At 39.5% G+C, this 24,311-nt stretch overlaps 1 long non-coding RNA gene across 1 annotated transcript in view; it reads left to right on the top strand.

Annotated features, from left to right (window-relative positions):
- LOC123357910 overlaps window positions 1–23,491 on the top strand; it is a 69,289-nt gene extending 45,798 nt beyond the window's left edge. The window contains exon 4 of the long non-coding RNA XR_006575620.1: window positions 21,953–23,491. This is a non-coding gene — a long non-coding RNA (uncharacterized LOC123357910). The remainder of the gene's footprint in view (window positions 1–21,952) is intronic.
- Window positions 23,492–24,311: the final 820 nt, after the last annotated feature.

Below are 24,311 nucleotides of genomic sequence, written 5' to 3'. Positions count from 1 at the left end.
ATTTTAGAGAAATATATATTCAAACAACTTATTTTATCTGTATGGAATTCATAAAGTAGCAGTCACCATGATATGTAGGTAAAGCGATTAAAAATAGTACATTTCTGATGGATTCACTTATCCTATTGTTGAAGCTTCCTTTGAAAAGTCAACAATATTTGAGATATAAAAACATTCATATTCCACATTTCATTGATCCTTTTCACAGGAGATTCCAAAGGGGACCGTAAAGCCCACCATTTTAAAAAATAAAATTACTCATTACTTAAGATTAAAAACAAATCAAGAATAGCCATGACATTATAAATTGAATACTTCAGTGATCACAATTTAGCCCGTATTTCTTTCACTTCTTTGTCCCTTAATTAGTCTATCCTGGGAGACCCAATCAGTTTGGAGATATGCAGCAAGCTGATGACACAATACCAAATTCTCTTAAATTGCCATACACTACAACGGGGGTCGGCAACCTCTGGTATGTGGCTTGCCAGGGTAAGCACCCTTGTGGGCCGGGCCAGTTTGTTTTTCTGCCGTGTGAGCAGGTTCGCCAGACTGTGGGTCCCACTGGCCACAGTTCGCTGTCCCAGGCCAATGCGGGAGGCGGGAAGCTGCGGCCAGCACATCCCTCGGCCTGCAGCACTTCCCGCCGCCCCCATTGGCCTGGGACAGAGAACTGTGGCTAGTGGAAGCCACGGTCTGCCAAACCTGCCGACGCAGCAGATAAACTAGCCTGGCCCGCCAGGGTGCTTACCCTGGCGAGCCGCGTGCCAGAGGTTGCTGACCCTTACACTACAGCAAGGTAATGTGTACAACATGTTGAAGGATGATCCAGGGTTTGGATGCTTCCTTAGGACTTAAAAGATGTGCTTCATGTTCTGCTTTGCTACAGACTTCTGGAGTGACTTTGGACAAGTAACTTAGCCTCTCGGTGCCTCAATTTCCCTTCTGTAAAATGGAAATAATAGCAACTCCCATCCTTTCAGGGTGTTACAAAGGTAAATACACAAAAACATGTGATGCACTCAGAATTTCATGAGGGCTATACAAGTATGAAAGATAAACTCACGGTGTATGTGTGACATTGCCCAGAGTAAAATCTGTAATAATGAATAGCTGTGTCTCTTCAGTTCTCCAACCTGGTGTACCTTTTACACTGCTTGGCTGTGAGAGCTACCACTCCTGACCTGTTCACACACAGCAGCCAGCATGTAAATTACTCCCAGTTTTATGTATGCATGTTATAGCTAGCCATTCCTGAATTATACAGCAGAGCAACAGCAGCAAATTCCCAGTTTCAAACTTTCCCCAGAAATGTACATCTTATACTGACTAGCTCTCTCCTGGACAAATCAATAAAGTCTGTCATTTTATTAATAGAAAAAGCTATGCACAAATCCTGTAATCTCAATTGGAGCTTCCCAGACATTTCAATCCAAACACACTGGTTTAGATAAAACAATAACACTATTTTTTAACTACAAGAAGATAGATTTTAAGTGATTAAAAATAATGAGGCATAAAAAGTCAGAATTGGTTACAAGAAAATAAAAGTAAAACACAATTAATGCCTAACTTAAAAAGTTAAGCAAATTCAAAGCAAAGCAAATTCAAAAACATTTCACACCACACGTTTCAGCAGTCTTACTTGCTGAATCTTTCAGTACAGATCCCTCCTCTAGTCCAAAGTGGTTTCCTTTGTTCTTCAGGAATTGTGAAAGCTCTGGGTAGAGAGAAAGAGAGGAACAATGTTGGGTGACTGCTCTCCTTTTATCATTTTTCTCCTCTTCAAGAATCATCTCCACCTGAGGTTTAGAAGACAGAAAGTCTGTGTGGACAGGAACCCCAAGCTGTTTCTTGGTCAACATGTAGATTTTTTACCCACACCATCTTTCCTGCCAAATAATAGAGAATGGTCTAGTTCAGGGGTCGGCAACCTCTGGCATGCAGCTCGCCAGGGTAAGCACCCTGGCGGGCTGGGCCAGTTTATTTACCTGCCGCATTGGCAGGTTCGGCCGATCGCGACTCCCACTGGCCGCGGTTTGCTGTCCCAGGCCAATGGGGGCGGCGGGAAGTGCCGCGGGCCAAGGGATGTGCTGGCCGTAGCTTCTTGCCACCCCCATTGGCCTGGGACAGCGAACCATGGCAAGTGGGAGCCGCGGTCCGCCAAACCTGCCAACGTGGCAGATAAACAAACTGGCCTGGCCCTCCAGGGTGCTTACCCTGGCGAGCCGCGTGCCAGAGGTTACCGACCCCTGGTCTAGTTGATTTTGTTGACACTTGGCTGAGGTGTTGGCTAGCCTTTGTCTCTGGGGAACTGGTTTGTGACTGCTCTCCAGACTTGGAACACATATTCGTAAGATCACACAGTAGAATCTTATAACTTTGCATACATTATTGTCACACGTATTTTACCAGAACTATAATGGTCAGCAAATTATGAGTTTTCAAATGATACTTCATTAGTTCCTCAGAGGCACCCCAAGTATGCTGAAGATGCGGGTTGCAATGAGCTACAAATGTTAAGATGTAAACTGTGGCCAGCTGGCTGATGGTGAGAGATGGAGCAAGTCCTTCCCCACCAAATCCCTTCTCACTTGCTCCTTGAAGAGAGCACCTGGCACATAACTCCGAAACTCCCCTACAGCTTCTTGCACTACCAGCAAGTGGGTGAGAGGAACTCTCATTTCCCTCTTCTCCCCTGTAAAGTAGTGGTCTGCAAACTTTTCAGAGTTTTGCCTCCCCTTACTCCTGTCCACCCTGCCTCTGAGCAAGGACCAGCAGTGGGGCCGTGGCTCCTCGGAGAAGGGGACATGGACAGGGGTAAGGAGGCTGAGGCTGGGACAACAGCTGGAGATTGGGGGCAGGAGCAGAGCTGGATGGCACTTCCTCCCCATCCCCCATGGGGGTTGGTCTGGGGTCCAGCTGCACCCCCCCCAAACAGTGCTCTGTACCCCCCTTTAGGCAAGGTCCACAGTTTGGGAACCTTTGCTGTAAAGCCACTTTATGGCTAGTCACAATCAATTCTTTAAGAAATTATTTCCTTCTCTCTTACATATTTCTCTTGTTTGGTATTTGAAATCTTTACAGACATATAATGAAAATATATAAATCTCCCACAGACCTCTTTTGCTAAGAATAGAGATATAACTAATGGTGGTATAGGATAAAGGCTGATATTTAAGAATAATTGTAATTCTCACAACTGCAATAGAAAATAAAATTGTTAGAACAGAGTAGAAAATCTATTCAGAAAAATTAATGAAAACAGTATTTTTATTAGATATATTTTATGTGGAACATTAGACTTCTTTACCCTCCATCTCTCTTACAATATGTCATTGTCAGTTTTAAAGATGAGCAAATAGTCAACATTAATGGTCTTCTGTTATATTGATAGCATTGCAATTTTGTTTCAGTCTAAAGAAGTTGAGAAATAAATGTTCTAGGGTCGTTACTAATTTGAAAACAAGCCATTTAAAAGCAAGTGGGCCAAAATGCTTCTCTGGAGTAATTCCTCCGACTCTAGGAACAAATTAAGCCTGTTGGGTTCATTATGATTTCAATATTAAAGATAAGCTGACATATTATGACAGTATTCATATTTACATCTGCAAGTGGAATGAAGCACATCACACTATAAACATGGGCAGGCCATATTATCAACCAACATCCCAAAACAGGGATTTTTTATTAATATGGATTATATAAGGCAACTTTCACATGCTGTATTTTGTAATATATCATACTCAGTTTTCATAGAATTTATATTTTTAAATATAAACAGTGTAATATTGCTCAAAATTAAAATCCAAAGAATTTGAATGTTATAACCTGGAAACATACATCCTTTTTTATTGTTACTGTTATGAATTTAGCTAATAAAAAGTTACTTGAATCCTGGGGCAGATTTTTTTCCCCTCAACCACTTAAAAAGTTTGCCTCATACTTAATTTCTCTTCTGATATTTGCTTTAAATAATATTTTGTGTGCAGCCAAAATATATAGGCTGCAGGGGCTGATGTTCTCCTGATGTTCTCCTAACTTTGTTCCTTTTCTTCAATGGCGAGACTCTGATCATAAGAAATACTTGGTCTTACATTTTCAGTGCGGCAAAGAGGTTTTTTGCTTTTGAATACCCATTATAGTAACTGGGTATCACATAGCTAAAATCTTTCCCAACATTTCAGAAATGTACGTCCTTATATATGGAATTTTCACCCTGAGTTTCTACCTCCATTATTATAAAAAATGCAGCAACCAGTTTGTTAGAGAGTTAAACTCTCATTAAAAACAAACCAAACCAAAACAAAAATGCATTCAATTCATAGGAATAGATTTTATCCCCAGGTCCAATTTTCATAGCCTACTCAGGTGGAGTACAAAGCAAGTAATGTGGGTCAGAATTCTTCTGGTGCAGGGTCCTTGTACCCCTCGACCTCCTGTTCAGAAGCCTCTGAATGGGGGCATGCCAGGAATGGGACTGGAAGCAGGAGGCAATAGACTGGTAGGGCATGGCATGACAAGGATTCTAGGTTTTTCCACAGTCCGCAGGCAGCACATATTGGGATGCCATAATTTGGAGCAGCCAGGGGCTGCTGTAATTTATGGTAGGATATAATTTGTTTCCCCTTCCCCCTGAGCACCCCAGAATCTGAAGGGTACAATAGTGACATACAAGTCTTTATCCAACTTTTCTTAGCCTGTGACTTCTCTAATTTGCCTCCTAGAACCCACAGATTGTAAAGCCAGAAGAGATCATTGTGATCACTTTAGGCTAATCTCCTACATAAGAACATAAGAATGGCAATACTGGGTGTGACTAATGGTCCATCTAGTCCAGTGTCCTGTCTTCCGAGAGTGGCTGGTGCCAGATGATTCACAGGGAAGGACCAGAACAGGGAAATGTATTGAATAATCTATCCCATGTCATCCAGTTTTAGTTTCTAGCAGTCAGAGGCTTGGGGCATATAGAGCCATGTAATAGACTGCCTTGGGAGGTTGTGTAAAGTTCTTCACTGGAGGTTATGAAAAGGAGGCTGGATAGTCATCTGACTTGGATGGTTTAGATACAACAAATTTTGCATCTTGGCAGGGGGTTAGACTAGATGACACTTGCGGTCCCTTCTAACCCTATGATTCTTACCCTTTGTTCCCTATCTTTTAAACCTGGAGTAGGCAACCGAAGGCTGCACATGAGCTGATTTTCAGTGGCACTCACACTGCCTGGGTCCTGGCCACTGGTCTGGGGGGCTCTGCATTTTAATTTAATTTTAAATGAAGCTTCTTAAATATTTTAAAAACCTTATTTATTTTAAATACAAGAATAGTTTAGTTATATATTATGGACTTATAGAAAGAGACCGTCTAAAAACATTAAAATGTATTACTGGCACGCTAAACCTTAAATTAGAGTGAATAAATGAAGACCCGGCACATCACTTCTGAAAGGTTGCCAACCCCTGTTTTAACCAGTCACTGATCCATGATAGGACCTTCCCTCTTATCCCATGACTGCTTAATTTGCTTAAGAGGATTCGGTGAGGGACCTTGTCAAAGGCTTTCTGAAAGTCTAAGTACACTAGATCTATTGGATCATCCTTGTGCACGTATTTGTTGAGCCCCTCAAAGAATTCTAATAGATTGGTGGGGCATGATTTCCCTTTACAAAAGCCATATTGCCTCTTCCCCTAACAAATCATGTTCATCTATATGTCTGATAATTCTGTTCTTTACTATAATTTCAACAATTTGCATGGTACTGAAGTTAGGCGTACCCACTTGTAATGTTTAGAATCACCACTGAAGCCTTTTTTTTAAAAATGGCATCCCATTAGTTATCCTCCAGTCACCTGTTACAGAAGCTGATTTAAATGATAAGTTACATACTACAGTTAATACTTCTACAATTTCATATTTGAGTTCCTTCAGAATTCTTGGGTGAATACCATTTTGGTTCCTTGTTACTGTTTATCAGTATTATCCTCTATTGACACCCCCAATCTGGGACAGTTCCCCAGATTTGTTACCTCAAAAGAATGGCTCAGGTATGGGAATCTCCTTCACATCCTCTGCAATGAAGACTAATGCAGAAAATTCATCTAGCTTCTTTACAACAACCTTGACTTTCTTGAGAGTCAGGGAGCCTTTAACCCTTTCCTGGCAGTTCCACACTGTCATAACCACTATTTTGCTGTACCTGGAGAACTCTGGAACTACTGGTAGTAGAAATTAAGGAACTAAGGACAGCAAGAGTTCACATAATCTTAACAGACTGATGTGTTCTGCTTTCTGAACAGTATTAAAACTGTGCCTGGGTTTACAGGACTGCAAGAGAATACAAAGTATAGTCAATGTAAAAGTGTTGGAGGGTCTATCATGGAAAGCATACTGCTAATACCAGAGGGTTGCAGAAGCACAGGAAATTGCAGGAAAAAAGAGGCAAATTTCCTCATTCTCCCTTTATTTTCTGATCTTTGCTGCTACTGGGGAAGAGAATGGAGAAAGCATTCTGGTACCAAGATATTTGCAGGAATGAAAAGAGATGTCTGCCAGATGAGTTTTTCGAAGATTTCACAGCTTTAATCATTTCCCACTAAATAATTTGTGAATGTCTAAGCTTAAACTGGAGGTTTGAACCATTTTTAGTACTGTATATTCCTTTGAGAGTGTAACACAGATGGTTTCAATTTTAGTTTTACAGAAATTTCAGCAGTTTCCACTCTTAACATCAATTTTTCCATAGTATCTTAGCCACAAAAATATTCAGACAGACAAGTGGATTTCAGATGTCATAGAAAACAGGCAGGATTGAAGCAACTATGTAAGTACCTACCATTTTCAACAATGGATCCTTTAAAAGTCAAGATTTATTGTAACAGACCTAGACATAGGTCTACTAGAGTAAATCATATCTTTTAAATATTCTCTTGCTGAAGCTGACAGCTAGATAGAAAAGATAGCCGATTGATCTCTCATCACATTGTATACTTTATACTGAGTTTCTCATTAAAAAGTCCTTAAAATATTTTCATATAAATGTCAATTAAAACACCTTAGTATTTTAAGTGGTGATTCTAAAAAAACATATACACACATGTTCATCTTTATGCACTGTTTGCAGTCTCATTAGCAGGACTATGTCACTAAATTTGTTTTATTTTATCGCTTATTAACATATCAAGAACATCACAGAGTATTTACGAAATAATTCACCATGATTTAAAATTAACAATCTTCACAAACTTTTACCCTCACTCAACTTCACTTTTCCTCTTTGTTTCCAGGCAATTAAAACAAAGTGGCAACATATCTAGCAATATCATTTAATTTTATAACATCTGGCAGTGATTACTAAGAAAAATATGTGTTGATTACTGAAGAATCCTATGAACTAAAGCCTGTTGATGCAAAGCTCCTGTCACTCAATTTTCACTTACTGGCTTTAACATTATTGATTATATTTCTCACTTTCAAGTCTTGAAATTATAGTATGTTTTGTAATTAATGGCCCTCTTTGTGCATCAAGGTAATAAAGTACTAGGTTTACATGCATCTTTCCACATATGAACTACTGCCCCACACTACTGCATGAAATATGGGTGCACTCTACAGAGGATATATGCAATCTAACAAAGATATATCAGAGGAGTGGAGAAGAGAATTGCAGAAGGAAAAAGGGAAAGGATTTTGAAAGAGGAAGTGAGAGACAAAGAAAAGCGGGAGAAGGGGATGGGGGAGGAAGGAGATACTAGGTTCTTTCTGCTATTTCTGATATCCCTGTCCAATTAACCAGGGAATCATAATGGGTACCACACAAGCATACATTACAACCTTTCCACACGTACACAAAATCCCACACAAATGCAAAGGGAGAAAGAAACTACTTCTCGTGTCTTAGGGCTTCTCTACCCTATTTCTGTTGTTGTTGCTGTTGTTTTTACACAGATGTAACTCCAGCACAGTTTTTAGCATAACCACATCCCTGAGGCATGTCTTTAGCCCTCTCTTCGTTGTCTGCTTGGAGTGAGTTCTCCCCTCTCAGTTAGACGTAGGGTGACCAGACGTCCCGATAAAATCGGGACTGTCCCGATATTTGGGTGGTTGTCCTACGTCCCGACCAATCTTTGATCAGGACGCAATTTGTCCCAATATTTCGCTCCACTGGCAACACTGGGTTTTTTTCTTTGTTTTTTTGCTCCACCAGCAACCCCCTCCCATGGGTCCCAATATTTTCTTCATCTCATCTGGTCACCTCAATTAGAAATAAACTAGAGCTCTGAGTAGCTAGCTAGCTGTAGGCATCAGGTGACTTTCTGCATGCCTATTGTCAGAGATTTTGATGCCTCTGGAGATCTATGTGCCTACATGGTCTTTCAGCAGGTGAGTGGTGGTTTTGTGAATGTTAGCAGTGCCTAAATGTTGGATTACTTCTATTTCCAATCCTCTCCATTTTTCTTCATTTCTTTTTTCCTCACCATTTCTCTGCTGTTCCTACTGCTCGGTCTGATTGCCTGATTTGTGCTGTGTCATTATTCATTTCTCTGAATGATCAATAGGAGATGCCATTTCTGATAGTGCTACTTTGAGGCAGCAGAGCTGGGTGCTCTCACACATCATCAGCAATGACCATGGTAAAGATAATAGCTGACAAGTGTACTACTAAAAAAGAAAACAATGTGATATGCCATGTAAAATTGAGGATGATGAGCTGGTTAAGGATTAGTGAAGTATGAAGAGGATGGTAAGATAGACTTAGTATAAAACAATTACAATTCTCTCTTAAGTACAGGAATATTGTAGAATTACTGACTTTAAGCAAAAAGAATGATTGTTTTGTAGTCATATATATTAGTACAATAAGTTTAATTAATTTTATGATAAAAACTAAGATCGGAAAATAGGATTTTGTAATCTTATTTTCTCAGAGGTCAATATAGCAAGAAAGTATTAGATGCCAAAGTGAATTTAAGAATTTAAGAATTACTGAATATGTTAAAAGAATGTTAATCAGGAAAAGCCGATGTAATTGTATTTGGATAACACCTTTAAATATTGGTTTAATACTTGTCTTTCTCATCATACAGTATGGCTGCCCCAGTAGTCATTCACACCAGGGCAAAGCAGATGTGAAAGGAGGGTGACCAGATGTCCCAATTTTGTAGGGATAGTCTTACATTTGGGGCTTTGTCATATATAGGGTCCTATTACCCCCCAATCCCATCCTGATTTTTCACACTTGCTATCTATCTGGTCATCCCATGTGAAAAACTCTATAATACCTATTTGGTAGCATGTCGTACTCCCTTTGGACATATATAAAGACTACTCAAGACTAGCCTAGTGGAAGGAACTATTTTTCTAATTATGACAATTCAAAGTGACTATTCCTGCATCAAGGTGTTTCTAGAAGACTCTAGGGGAAAACGGTGGCCTCGCTACAGGTTTTTGGAACTGCCCACACAATATATGTCCCACCTGGAAAATTGTATATAAGTGTTCCAAAAAAATCTCTACAGAATGGATAAATCATTCTCTGACCGGGATTACTTAATTAGGGCAAACTGCAAAGAATGGGACAGGCAATTCCCAAAGCTTGTGGTCATTCCAGTTCTTAGATCTATCAAGCTAGCCTCTATAATACAGCTTCTATAATACCTTATTGGTTACCCAAAAGCCACTTCCCTTATAGCAACCCAGCCTTAGGCCTCCACCCAGACTCCCAAGTCAAATATGACGAGGATTACTGAATGTCTTATTCATCATATATGAAAGTTCTACCAATCCCAAAGAATCAGACACATTACCTCCCAAGTTAATGAATATTTCAAATCTTACCCAAATACCCAATACCCAAATTCTTATTAACTAAAATAAAAATTATTTAAAAGGAAAAGAGAGTATTGGTTAAAAGATAAGTATACACACAGACATGAGTTCAGTTTTGAGATCAGATTCATAGATGGTGAGCTTTGTAGTTGTAAAGAGTTATTTCAGAATTAGTCCACTGGTTATAGTCTAATGTTCATATTCATAGTGATCCAGATGAGAAGAATACGGGAGTGAAATACCACTTGGGGCAGGCTGATAAGAATCAGCAAGGGTAGAAGCAGTCCCAGATGGCAAGGTTGCAGTATAAGTAGTGGTCTGAGGTGGCTGATTAGTTGCAAAGGCTGAGTCTTCAGGCCTTCCTGTCTTTCCTGAGGGCAGCCAGGCATGGCAGAAATCATCCTTCAGTTCACATGTGAAATATCAAATTACCCAAAACATGTACACCAGACTTCTAGCCAGTTCCTTTAGTGCAGTGTGAAGATTTGAGGGCTGTAATTTATTGACTGAATTTTGTCTCGGTTTGATATTTGTCTTCAAATTTACTATATTTTTCTAAAATATATCATCGGATCCTTTGTGTGAATAATTCTTGGTTGGTGCTTTGTATGTGAATGGTTATTTGAGTGTATTTCATGGTCAAAAGGTGAGATGTTTTGGTGTATCTAGAAATCCTGTGGCATGTTTATGATTTCCAGATGGACGAGTGTGACACTTAGAATCAGATTTCAGTGAATGATCTTGCCAGCTATCTCCTTTACCAGAATACTGATAGAGGATTTACACAAAAATTAAGTTTAACACAGGATAAGCTAATTAGCTTACAAATTGTAATGGATATTTTCATACTCTTTCCTCTCTTTCCTTGCAAATATTTGACCAGTTCTAGTTGGTAATATCACTGTCATATTGTTGTCTTTTCAATTTGAATACTTTTGCATATATTGTGTACCCTAGAGTTACATGTTAAAAAGTTTAGAGGTAATAAAACATGGAAAAATGGTTAAAGTGCATATTATATTAGAATAATTGCATCCTACCTATGAACAATATCCTTCTCAGAGGTAAACACATTGAGCCTTTGTCAGAATTTGACACTGGATTCACCTCAAGTTGCACAGCAAATTTTTCAGTATTAATATTTGTATAAAATATTCTTGACACTGACCTCTCCCTTCTCCTCCTGCTATTGACATTCATAGTCATGTTATTTCCAAATTTCTATCATCATCTGCTGCTCTTGTCAAGAGTTTTAACTCTGTCTTTTCACAGACATGAAATCATGTGTTTTCGTTTTAAAAAAAACCACCTTTCTTGGAGAATGCTATTTTGCCAATAACACCTGCATTCAAAATAAATACGGTATACCTACTTACAAGACAGTGAGAGAGAAGGAATCAACACTCAGTGTTTCAAGCAGATGCTCTACACTGTCTATCTTGAAAGAATGGCCGAGAATATTTTTAAATCAGTGACCACGGCAATTTGGTTCAATATTATGGATTGGAGAAATTTGGGACTATAATGAATAGAGCAGATTGTTTTGTCCTGCATGAAATTCTGATATTTCAACATATATTTTTTTTCATCCCAAATTGGGATAAAAATTTGCTATATAATTTTTTTGCCTGGAATTTTTTTTCCCAAAAATGCATTTGGAAATGGCAAAATGAATCCTTTCAGCATTTGGGATCAAAATGAAACTTCCTAATCAAAATATTTATATTCAGTTTGCTGAAATGACCCAAAATGTTTTGTTATGAGTCATTAAACTGCACTTCCCTATGGTGCCACATTGCCTCTTGATAGCTGAAGTCTGGGTGCATGTGCCATCTATGGTTGGGGCTTCCTGATGAGACTGCATCTTTTATGATGCACCCATAGTCATGAGATTCCTATGATGCAACAATGGCTCAGCTAGAGGGGAGACCACATTGCATCACTGGAGGCATAGTCCAGCTGGGGAGCTCAGCCCATAGGAGAAAACGGGGGCATAAAACACCAGAACTAAAACTTCCATGAAACAATGCATACAATAGGGATATACAGTCAATGTTGAATCATCTCAAAACAAAAGTTTAGTGTCAGTTCAACAAATCAGAATATTTTGATTTAGGTCAAATTGACCCAAAACAAAATATTACATTTCAATTTTCCCAAAATTTTAACAAAATCAACATTTTCCCATGGACAATTTCAAATTTGTAGAAGTTACATTTTATGTTGAAAAATCATGTGAAGGAAAATTCCAAGCCAGTTCTACTAAAGAGCTCTAGGATGATATAATCAATTGGCCTAATCCTACACACTGATCAGGGCACCAGTGAGGTGCTAAGCACCTACAACTCCTACTGAAATCTCTCGTTCTTCCTTTTTTACCTTCATACTTATTGTATAGTATTTTTATTGAAAACTGAAGTACTTTTGTGTTATTTCATGTATTGTACATCTTCTATTGTGTCTTTCATATTTTGTATTACTAACAAAAATCATGTATTTTTTAAAAGAATCACCTTAGTAAACCTTTTATTTGAAAAAAATAGCTTAATATAAGCCAATTCATTGATCTTCAGGTGCTTTCAAAAGCAAAAGTGGCTAGATGTCTATAATTCTAGGACTATGTCTACACTACAGAGCTTACAGTGGCACAGCTGTACTGCTGCAGCTGTGTCACTGTAAGATCTCTCATGTAGCTGCTCTATGCTGCTCTCATCAACATAATTAAACCACCCCCTATGAGTGTCGCTAGCTATATCGGCGGGAGAAGCTCTCCCTCCGACATAGAGCTGTGCACACTACCACTTATGCCAGCATAATATATGTGTGTGTTTTTCACACTCCTGAATAATATAACTTTTGCTGACATGAGTGCTAATAGAGACACGGCCAAAGTCTGTTTCCAAAAGAGAAGCCAGCTTCATTTTGAATTTTGTCATGATTGGAAAAACTTCCGGACAAGCATTTTTTTTTTATAGTAGAACCGTCACATCACACAGATCTTATTTTAGCATGCTATACCTATTCAGGAAAACATTTAAGCATATGCTTGAATTTAATCACATGCTTAAATCGCACTGACTTTAATAAGACTTAAGCACATGTTAAAGTTCTTTGTTGAATCGGGGCCCAGTCCAGCACTGATTGGCTAGTTCTATGTCTTCTATAAAGACTTTGATGTTCTACTATCATATATAAGTATCACTTGCAAAAGTAAAGAAAAACATGATTTCTCTCTAGTATTTGATGTTGGAGGACATTCAAAGGATAGTTATGAAGTATTCAGCTGCCAGGATGTTCTGTACTTTTAAAAAATGGGTGGAAGGTAAAATTCATAGTCACTTTTATTTTCTTCTTTTAATCTCCCTGATGTTGCATCCTGAAATGCACATGTACCAAAAGGATAAAAACTAAACAACCTAAGTATAAAAATCATTTTGATGTTTGTGAGCCTTGGAGACTGAACTATCTTTTTTATCTCTTGTGGTAGTCTGTTTAGCTATGGTTGAAGCATAATGCTAAGGTAATGCAGGTAACCTTGCTCCTGCCAGCACTGGCATTGTTTTGTAGATATTAAGGAACAATCCTGTACTGGCAGAGGGATAGATGTTGTAACTCCATATGCCTTTACTGTCTTATTTTTATGAATCTAAGTGCACTATGGTGCACGGATGATAAAATGAAACCTTCAGCTTCCTCTGATTTTTAAAGCTGTTTTAAATTTGTTGCTAGTGGATGAAATGCATCATTTTCTACTGTATTCATCACAATCCCTTTGGATTTGAAAGACTTTGAACTTGTTCAGAACAGTGTAATGGCATGATGTGGATCTCATGTACATCAGTTTAAATCAGGTACATCTCCACTGAAACTAATGGAATGACACTCGTGTAAAAACAGTGTAAGTAAGATGAAAATGAGGCCTATGGTAAAATTTTCACAAGTACTTAAGGACCAGGTTTTTAAAGGTATATAGGTGCATATGTAACACCAAGAGACCTAAGCTCATGAGCTACATGGACCTTAGCTAAGGCTGTAGCAGACCCATTAATCTCTCAGTGGTCTCAGTGCCACTAGAGCCAGGGTTCCAAAACTTGGTTTATGGCTTGTTCAGGGTAAGCCCCCGGTGGGCTGCAAGACACTTTGTTTACCTGAGAGTCCTCTCCCATTGGCCGGGAATGGCAAACTGTGGTCACTGAGAGCTGCGAGCGGCCGTACCTGTGGATGCTCAGGTAAACAAAGCATCTCACAGCCCTCCAGGGGCTTACTCTGAACAAGCCGCAAACCAACTTTGGGAGCCCCTGCACTAGAGGGAACAGAGCACCATACTCGGGGGTGGGAGGGGGAAGGGTTATACATATAAATGCAGATAGGCATCTAATAAGATTTACAAACTTTTTGAGCAATTAGGCACTTAAGTCCTATTGATTTCAATCAGACTTAGGCTCCAAAAGGCTAGATTCACAAAGTGATTTGGATGCCTAAATTGGAACTAGCCCCTAAGTCAGTTTTGAAAGTAAGACATAGGCTCCTAAATCACTTGAGGCCTTGCAATGCTGACAGGAGCAACACCTTAATATTTTTACAAATCTGGACCTATGTCACTTATGCATGTTTGAAAATGTTACCTACTCTTTTCCTGATCTCTAATGAACAGCTTTCTCTAACATTATCAAAAAATATCATGTGAATTAAGGGGGTTTTGTTGTTGTTTTTTGTTGCTATTTTTTTAGCATGGTACTCTTTATCTAGGATACTGGGAATTTCAATATATAATATACTATATGCTAGTTAGTCTGAGGGACACAAAAAAGACTAAACAATAATTTTTGGAGCTCTGGATTTAAGAAGCCTTCCCCCTCGTTGGCCCCCTTTTTACTTTGAAAAACTGAATAAAAAAAAATAATGACAAGGTGCAGTCTGAGGTGCAGTATGTGTATTCATCTTGTAGACTGATGGCAGAAGAATCATTATGTTAGGATTGTTGGGATGGGAGATTCATGATAAGACTAGGGCTAAAGACTTATTTTTGGTATCATGAGGCTGGAATATTTGCACAAAGAAATATGTTTTGTTTTGTTTTTTTGAAAAACACCTCTGTGCTAGAAAGATTGATGAGTTCAACATTGTCTTTGCGGGAAGTGGATTTTTTAGATTCATAATAAAATAAATTGGAAGGGTAAGTAAATAATGTTTTTTTAAAAACAGCCCCTGTTGCTTATGGTTTTATTTTTTGAGCATATGCCTTTTTATGTGTATTTTGTAATTTCATTTTTACTACTTTTTGTTTTAAAAATCTCTAATGCACAATCTTTTTGAAACTCAGATGCAAGTACATTTCTGACATGTTGTAAATGTTAAATATAAAGATAGCTTAAAATTCTGTTCTGGCCTCAGTCACTGCTACATTACTCCAGGATTAAACTAGTGTCTAACTCCATTAATCTTAGTGGGGTTGTACTGCTATACAACCAGAGTAACACCAGGGAGAATTAAGCTTCATATGGTGTTTTGTTCATTATTGTTGAAGAACACATTATGAGTCAGTTTCTCATACCACTTCTCATGCTGAGTAGCACTTTACTCCACAGATTGAACCACTTAAATCCCATGTATTCTTAGGATCAGTTTCTCAGATCATCTGAATCAAGACAGATCCATTGACTTAAGCAATTTATTCAGCTCAAAATATGTTCCTTAAAATTTAGATGTTGCACAGTTTAAATGACCTGCATTACAGTTCCTTTCTGAAGGCAAAGAGCTGAGTGTATCTCAGAGACGGCCAGATACCTATTTGATGACTATATCAATTAGAATATTACATATTCTCAGGATTGATTAATATACTTAAGGACTTTTTTATTAGTTGGCAAACTCTCCTTGATGACTTACTTGTGGGAATAGAAAATGATAGATCATCTTAATGTGTTGTTTAAGAACAGTCAAATAAACCATTAAAGTTAAATGATTATCTTAAACTTAATAATTACTTAAACTTAATTTTCCTTTAGTAGTCAGACTATGTAGCCTTCTGTAAAAGCGAGTGTTACTCATCAAACATTTCTTTAACCAACTGATTAATTTAGGGAAAGATCTCAATTAAATGTGAGGATATTCTTTTGCAAAGTGATTAAGTTGCAAAATTTAGTACCAAAGCAGTTAAAGTGTGTGTGTGTGGGGGGGGGAAATCTCAGTTATAATGTGGGAGGTTATTGAATAATTGTTCTAAACTTTTAACTGATGGAAACTTCAGAAATATGGATCCAGAAAATGGGTTATAAGGCAACAATGTTATTTAAGTGTAGCTTTTTATTTTATTTGAAGTATATTTAGTAATGTTACATTACACCACACTAAGTTGCTACAGTTTCAAGCACAACAGAGTTGAAACGCAGCTCTGCTACTTGCTTCAGATTTAGAGCTTCTAGGAACACACAAAGACCAAGGATAGTGACCACACATACATTCACAAGTACAAGGTTTAGCCTATTTTAAAAGTTTTATTAAAGTTACAATTAAAGTTAGAATTGCCCAAGCATATAGAAATCTTATAAAGACCTATGCAAAAGTTACAAATAAATCATACTCACATGCTTCACGATATTCTCAGAGTCTGATGGATGCCTTGTTATTTGATCAGTAGAGAGAGTTTTCCCGTAAGTAACACATTTTACCCAATCTGAGAGCCATCTTTTATCTTATGATTCTGACTTACACCTACACTCTGCACGTGTGCATAAAGGTGTCCACCCTCTTTTTCCTTATTTGTAAGGATAAGATTTTGTCACTGATATTTTTAGTAAAAGCTACAAAAAGGTCACAGGCAATAAAGAAGAGTGACCTGTCTGTGACTTTTACTAAAAACATCCATGAGAAAATAGGGAGTGTGAAGTCCCTATACTGCCCACGGAGGCTGGGTAGTTGCAGGGGCCACAGCTCAGAGCTCCAGAGGCCCCCACCCTGCTGCCCCCTGATGCTCAAGGCAGCCAGGAGCTGTGGGGTCCCCCACCGCCCATGGTGGCTCAGAGCTCTGGGGGGTCCCCACTGCCTGTGGTGGCTGGGAGCTGCTCAGCTCAGAGCTCATCACTACCTCTCACCTGGTGGGGTACCCCACAGCTCCCAGCCGCTGTGGGCTAAAGCCATGGAGGTCTCTGGAAGTCGTGGATTCCGTGACTTCCATGACCTCCATGACAAAACTGTGGCCTTACTTATTTGTACTGTGTCCCCTCTAAATATTGGGGTATTCTGTTTTTCATAACTTGGTTATAATTCCCTTTATTTGCATTAGCATTTACGCACATAGTGTGCACTCTGCGATTAGGGTGCATGTTAGAAAAATGTGACTACCGGGTATATTGTAATAAAAAAATAATCTTAGAGTTCATTTTTCACAATACTACCCATTAGCACATCTTTCCCCATAATCTTGTGGCATAGGGTCATTTTTTGGTCACTTATGTCAAGCATTTCTTAAGCCTAAAGCCTGGTATGACTAAACTAAAAACTTACAGCCTTCAGATTGTAGGCCTTGCATTTCAGCCCTACTTTCTATACCTAATGTGTAACCCTTCTGACTACAGATCAATCATATATTTCTGTAATTGTACAACTTAAATCTATTCAGCATACAATGAGTAGATATAACATGACATGATAGCTAATCATAACATCACACAAAAAATAAATGATAAAATGAAGTAATTGTCTCCATAAGATGCTAGTTCTTCTGAAGAAAATTTAGCCTAATCTCTTATGTAGTCTGAAATACCATTAACTTGATTATTTAGAAAAACATTGCTCACTTTAAAGCTATCTACCTAACTGCATAGTAATGGCAAACTGTCCATGGTCCTTGTAAAGCTGTGTGGGTAGAAGAGAATAGGAAGGCAAGAACAATTATAAAGTAGTGAATAGATTTCTTTCAATATTCACCTCAAAGAAATATATGCCCCATTGGCTCTAAAGGAACCAGGCACTATGAGGAGCTATGGCCTACTCCAGCAGCTGGCAACACAGACCAGGTGAGCTGACAGGGAGCAGATAGCACCCTTCTAGAGGAAGGTGTAATAGTAACTAGTGGTGTCAGAAGTTACTTCTCTCTGTGATGTCTATAGCAGCTGCACTCATGTGAGGGCAAAGCTGAGCTCCCTTAGGCACAGATACTGCAATGAGAACTGCATGGGCTGAGCATTGGGTCTCACTGTACAATTCTCCATGCAGGAATAATGACATGGTCTGGAACTATTACTCTGCGGTAGATCATCACTACCTTTGTAACAATACCAGGAAGTAAGGGGACTTAAGGTCCCCTTGTGCATGCTACCTATACTACAGATTGCAGAAAGGAGGGGAAATCATTGCCATGGAGAGCCCACTTCCAAGGCACCACCTTCACTCTGCCATGCAGGTGGATAGGAAAGAGCAGGGTAGGGGATGTGGAGAGACTTGATTGTGCCTTTGCAAGTCGCTGACTAGCATAGCTGTACTAAAGCACCATCTGTCATGTTTTTCATCACGTGTAAGCCCATTGCACTTGACTTCATGACTGGAACAGAGGAAGGACTGGGAGGCAAGTTGTGACTTAGTCTGATCCTGTGACATCAAAACCATATGTGTCTCCTTACTCAGGGTAGATCATAAAGTGACAATCAAGCCCATATTATGTTGGTATGCCTATTAAAGTCTTTGCAAAGAAAGTTTCTGTCTGTGCATTAGATATAATTTTCACTGTTATTAATCTTACCACTCTGAAACAAAAAAAGAGGGAAATATCATATTCACATGATGAATTAAGAGCTTGTAAATGCCATTTAAAAGAAAAAAAATGTTGGAATTATAGAATCGGGCAAAGATTTCAGAAGCGGTAAAGTTCTAATGTTTTTGCTTTCATGAAATGCCTGAAAACTCGGTTTGTAATGGAAACAGTGACAGATCATAAACTATAGCAGTGCTATAGGAGTGGAATATAATAAGTTAGACTGTTTTGCAATAGGTTGCTGGAAAAAATGTTTTTTGGAATTTATTGCAGCGATACAGTTTGCTAAACAATCAGTTTTAAACACTATAACCTTTGTTTCCATTAATAGTAAATCATTCAAATGCTTGTATTTGCCAACTGTCTTTCCCTCCTGTAACAAAAGCTAGCTAATCAACAACCATAACTTGATTACAAGGATTTTCGGTTAATTTCCAGTTCATTTTTCCATCAGTCAATATTGATACCTACTTTTATTTCAAGCACAGGCTCACTATGCTGAAAATTGAATATTAGGCTTATTTTATACATGGTTCACCACCAGATTTTCTTGTGTTATTCTGTCATTATTTGAATAAGATCCATCCACAATTGTGTCATACTAAATTGGCTCTTAATACTTCAAAAATAGAACTCTTAGTTTCTGGCAACACATAACTGTATGCTTCTGTTTTGATTAACCAATCTACTTTCAGAGCAGTGAGTTCTGGTATTTTGGATGTCCTCTCTAGAAATATCACACCCCTAACTAGCTTTAATTGGATAATGGATCATTTTGACAAGTGATATGATTCCCAAACACTCTTTAGTCTCATTTTTTAGCCTCTGAATTACCATCACTCTAGACGACATTGGCAATACAGAAATGTGGTTCATCAATATGGTTGGTTGAACGCAATTTGGGGTCATTGACACACTGTGACACAGGGACCACCAGTAGCACTACCCTCACAATAAGGCCTAATCCCTACTTGAACTGGTGTTGGCAGTAACTAGCCAATATTAATTATATTATATTATATTATATTATATTATAATAAATGCCAACCTCCTGGTTGCTTGTCAGAGGTGGCCTTCTATCAAAAACATATAGAGAGAATTAAAGTACAGCTAGATCTGGTCATTTTTTCCTCAGTGAAATATGTTTTCATTGAAAATTGGAATTGAAGAAAAATCATTTTCAACATTTTGTTTATTTATTTATTTGCTTCTGGAATCTAACAAAAGTAATTTATTACCACAGGGAGATCTGGTAGCAGCCTCTATAGTTGGGGGGCCTACCACTTTCCATCATCTCAGATACTTGTGACCTTTTATTATACAGCTCCTACACCTCTGTTGTTTGAAACAGGGTTTTGAAATTTGGCGAAAAGAAAGTCCTCAGGCTACAGAAGTGGCTTTTCCATTCAGGTTTAACTAACTTATGCACTGACAAAAAGTCCCATTACGCTGATCTGGCTTGCATGCCTCAGGAAAATTTTGGCAAGTAATAACTGAACACAAACTTTCTGAAGAGCCAGGCCTGTGACACCATCAAAACAGTAGCAGCAGATGGGTCTGGTGGCATCAGCAGCAGCATACTGCACTCAGAACACTTAAGAACTCTTTGACCAGGTGTGGTAGGTGGAATAAAGTCAGGCCAGGCTCACCCATTCCCAACCACATCCTCTAAACTGGACACAGGATTCCAGTGTTCTATTCCTTTTTTCTGAGGTGTGGGAAGAAAATTGGGCAGGATCCCCCCCTCCTTTCTGATGTGGAGGAAGAGACAAAGCTGAGCTTTGAAGAGCTCCCTCTGAATACCTTCTGGACCCAAAATGTTGTTCCAGAGGCCCATTTCCCCTTAGAAATAACATCCTCCTTCTGAAGCCAGGCAATGTACTTAGTCTCATAGCTACAGTGGTGGAAGTCTGTCCTGGAGTGCTGAAAGTTCAGGTCTCTAATCCTGCTAGTGCACAAAAGGGAAGCACCACAGTTTTACATATTGCATTTTTTTTTTAAAGCTAGGAAATGCCAGATTTTTTTTCCTGTGCAACCTTAATTTGGGCCCTTTGTGCATGTGCCTTATCATGCAGTCTTTAATTACATGATCGCATACCATTTTTTTCCCCACAGAACACCTTATTCAGCATACAGAAGGGACACACAAAAAAGGTTCCATGCTCAAGTGTAAATCTGGCATTTCCTAATTTTCAGATGCTTGACATTGTAGCCTAGATAATTTTACTTTAATGTAGGGTTTTTGTATATAATAACAAAATATTTTGGGATCAATGTTATTACAATTCTCAGATGAAGCTATAAGGAAGCAGTCTAGATATTTATTTCATTGGGAGTTTTTAATGCATTCATATTTGTATAAATAAATGCAATTTACTGTGATCGCACAAGGGACTGATCTTGTGTGGTCATGGACACTTATTCACCCACGCTTGATCAGCTACATTATTGAACTGTTTCTGTTATGCAGGGGGAAAAAAAATAAATGGAGGTATGTGAAACAAATTTAAAAGTCTGACAAAACCAAGGACACTAGAGTTAAGAGACATGTGAGTGTGCCTTGGTATTGTGCCATACAAAGAATATAACATCAGTATTATACATTTGTTCAAGACCTTTTTTATATCTTCTATATACATAAGTCAGTCTAAGCAATAAATGTTCTTGTTTTTATGTCAGAGCACTGCCAGTATGGTAACATTATTTCATGACAATATGTTCTACCAGACAGCAGGGTTAAGGACAAGGAGACAGAATTTTTAAATATATTGGAACAAAAGACATCCTAGCAATGGTCTGTTATCAGGAAAGATGCAGAAAAAGCAGAAGTGTTCAATAAATATTTCTGTTCTGTATGTGGCAAGAAGCTATAATATGTATTGTCACCTTTCAGTGATAACGAAGTTCTTGATATTCCAACAGAAACTTAGGGCCAACTAACGTGCAACTACAAAATATAATTTCTTTTTAAATCTCTGGGGCCAAATAAGTTGAACCCAATAATTGTTTTAAAAAAATTGTCCATGGAGCTTTCTGGACCACCTTTAACAAATCCTGAAATGCTGGGGAAATCCCATAGGGCAAGCTCAAGGAAAGGCAAATACTGGATGTAATCAACAAATAATTAAAGAATGTTAACATAATTAATGCCAAAAAGGACTTAGAGGTCATGGTGGATAACCAACTGACATGAGTTCCCAGTGTGATGTTGTGGCTGAGAAGGCTAACATAAGGTGTATATATATAAGCACAGATTATTGAATAAGATTAGGAAGGTGTTATTTCCACTGCATCAGTAAGACCATTATTGGAATGCCATGTCAAATCCTCATGTCCACTCATTAAAAAGGATGCTTTCTGTTTATGTCCCTCCAGCAGATCCAGTGCCGGGAACCTCCAATTCCAGCCAATTCCAGAGGGGGGCTTCCACTAGATCCACCCACTTTTCATCCAGGTCCCTTCAGCAATTCCCTTGCCGGAACCTTACCGACCCTCATAGGAGGGGTTAAGGTGGACTATAATGATGGGGGGTTGGCTCACTGCTGTACCAATCAGAGGAGTCCCCAACTGCTCCCAGCTCGCTCAATTACCAAGCACCTCTCCTTTGTTCCTTTTCCAAGCCATTTATCCGTTCTTTTGTGCCTTAATTTATGGAGTACCTGCACTGAACATCCACCACAAGGAGACGCCAGCCATTAACTTGGCTGCCTCCTCCCCACTCCCAGCTGGGTTCCCAGACATCTCCCAATGCCCTCTTTTATATCAGCCAATAATATGGCAGCAGCTGAATCAGACATGTGCACCCCATCCTCCCGAAATAACTCCAGTGCCCCATAGAATATGCCAGGATGTAAAATTACTGCCCCCCCCCCAAGGGCAACAAGAATTTGGCCACTTCCCTTTCACATACTTCCTGATTTTGTCCACGCTGGCGGGGTTCATGGCACCCCACCAGACACTGCGCTGAAGCATATCCGACCAATGTTAATGCCTGGAAAAAAATGGCCAGGATCTGCATCAGGTCCCTCCTAGTTCGAAGCATTAACTCCACCCCTTTAAGTGTTCCCAGATAATTTTCTCCCAGGTGTATCACCAATATGTCTGGTGGCCGCTGACATGCCCGCACAGCATACAACAGTGGTATCAGTCAATCCCATAACATGCCCTGCGTGCGTGCCAACTGAGTAATGCTTCGCCACCAAATCCCAGCTGGGAGCCCTCGGGCAACCTGGATGTATGCCTATGCACCCAAAACACAATACTGTGCCCACAGAATTATACCGTCATGTGTATAACCAGCCATACCATATCTGAAATGAGAACAACCGATTAATGTTGATTTTCCACCTGCAGACTTACATATGATGGGTATGCATTAGACTGCCAGCGCCCGATTGCCTGAATAGCCTCTGCTTCCATGCCCATTTGTGCTGCTGCCATGGCTGCCCCTATTTGGAATGAGTAGGAACCAAATTAATGGACTGGCAGCCCCAACCTCATTAGCTCCCGTCTCAACATGGTAATCAATTGATATGCTGTGAGGGGACTCCCTTCTCCATGTACAAAAAAGGGGCCTTCTCCCTTCCACCGTATTGCCACATAGGCCCTCAACACCAGAACGAGGCAGATCCAATAGGGTAACAAATGCACCCCCGCCAACTTGATCAGTCTTTGACCTTTGCAAGTGTAATATCACTGCATGGTTGTGCTAGCTTATGTCACAAAATTCCAAAGCCTTTCCCATAGAATCCATGATGGACCCACGCACTAACTCACTGATCCTGAAAGGACCAAAAAATGCTGTCAAGAATGCTGCCCTGAATAGGGACACCGAGGATGTGAAGGAGGTCCCTGAGCGTGGAAACCCTGATGAAACAATGGGAATCCTCCATAGGTCCACTGCTACATGACCATCCTGCCAAAAACCTTCGAACTAAGAAACCCCCACAAGGATCTAGGTAGCTATTTAGCCTACTGACAAATGTAATGGCCGAAAGGCGATTCAAAATTGTGGTGGATGCCAGTTGACAGGTTGCCAATAAAAACATGTACCGCAGCACCTGTTCCTCTGTAATGGGCCACACTGTCGACTGGCCTTCCTGCTCCTCAAATTGTATGAATTCATTATAATTTTTCTCAAAGCTGTGCCACGTGCGTGGTGGCACTGATCTCTGGACCACACTGACAACCATTCTACGCCAAGGTTCCCTACAATGAACAGCATTTGTCTGGGTTCATGGATGGCAATCCCTGCTGTTCATCAACCATTGCTCCTGAAATCACCTGAGCAGGATGTACTGGATCTGCATGACCTGTTCTGCTTTGTACAGCATGCAGTGCTGTGGAAACAACCTCATACATGATACATTTAATTAATTGTATCAGCTCCATGCTAACTGGCCCCCCCACCAGATGCCGCTATCTCAGTTGGGTGAGCAAGAGCTGCACCTGGATCCCCCAATTCCTCAAGCCCAATAGGCTGTATGTGACAATCCAGTACACTCGGGTGAGCAAATACTCGAGTATGCCCCCATTTCCCCAAGCCTGATAGGCTGACTTTGAAACTCCGGTGCACTACCCTAGGCTCTCCCAGCCACTTGCGCTTGCTGTACAGATTCTGCCCCTGGATTGCCCTGGGGCCAACCAACTGCACTGTGTCTGCCCAGGGTGTGATTTGATTGCTTTCTGGGTTCCTGTGGTAATGAAGCTAACTGTGGGGGTAGGGGGAGAGGCA

The sequence above is a fragment of the Mauremys mutica genome, chromosome 1, assembly GCF_020497125.1.
Source record: "Mauremys mutica isolate MM-2020 ecotype Southern chromosome 1, ASM2049712v1, whole genome shotgun sequence".
Taxonomy (NCBI): Eukaryota; Metazoa; Chordata; order Testudines; family Geoemydidae; genus Mauremys; species Mauremys mutica.
This window is presented reverse-complemented; position numbering and strand designations above follow the sequence as displayed.